Raw genomic sequence first — 957 nt, 5'->3', positions numbered from 1 at the left:
GCTTGTAGACTTTTGGATAGCAGCCATTCTGACTGGCAAGGGGGGCAGTCCTCTACTATAATGTCCATTTAAATGTGGGAAATTAGTAATATGAAGTTAGAATGTATAGATTTACTTACTTTTGTAGAAATGTTCTTTTCTGTCAACTTTATATTTCCGTTTTTTGTTTAAGAGCTTGGTAGGGAACAGCTTGAGACCAGTCAGTTATCATATTCAGCATGGAAATGCTGAATAGGCACAGAGGGCGCTGCCTGCCCTCAGACTAATCTGCAACCTTGACTTTAGTAGCAGTAAACTCTGGAACTCGATAGGTTCATTGACCTTCAAGTTCCTCCTCAGTCACAGCCTTTCCAGCAGCGGCCCACTCTTTTCAATCTCCTCAGGATCTCTGTGGAAGTAGAGGTTAGGCGCAACCTCCTGTGAATTCACGCAGGGAAACGTGCTGTGCATGTGCAGAATCTCCGGGTCCAGCAGCCACTGCGTCAGCCCCAACTGAGGATGTTCCCTTGTTGCTGAATGGGGCGGCAATGTCTACATAGCCTAGAGGAGAATCTGTATTACATTGAACAATAGTAGACAAGTTAACTTAAGACGCCTCTGGGAGAGGCAGATGGTCAGTCCTGGGATCTGTAACTACAAGAAGTCGAGGCTCCTGGAAAGCTGCCTGGATCTGGTTAGTGAAGTTTCCAGAACTGAAGTGGCCAGCAATAGAGGTGGCCTGAGTATCAGCTACAGATTTCAGTGCATCCCACTGGCCAGTATTCCTGAAGGAGAAGATGCCAATATCAGATGGATTTTCAGTGGCAACCATGGCATGAGCTGCTGGCAGAAACTTCTCCCAGGGTCTTTCACACTTAAGATGTAGATGCCACCACTTTCCTTTTTGTAGATATAATGTTCCATTTGAAAGTCAAGGTTGGTGCCACCTGAGTAGGTTCCTGTGGCAAGGAATTTAGG

General features: G+C 46.0%; 1 pseudogene; it reads right to left on the bottom strand.

Moving 5' to 3' along the window:
- Positions 1–200: 200 nt before the first annotated feature.
- Positions 201–948, bottom strand: LOC104996578 (annotated as a pseudogene).
- Positions 949–957: the final 9 nt, after the last annotated feature.

This window comes from Bison bison, unplaced genomic scaffold (genome assembly GCF_000754665.1).
Source record: "Bison bison bison isolate TAMUID 2011002044 unplaced genomic scaffold, Bison_UMD1.0 scf7180017851503, whole genome shotgun sequence".
In the NCBI taxonomy this organism is placed as follows: Eukaryota; Metazoa; Chordata; class Mammalia; order Artiodactyla; family Bovidae; genus Bison; species Bison bison.
This window is presented reverse-complemented; position numbering and strand designations above follow the sequence as displayed.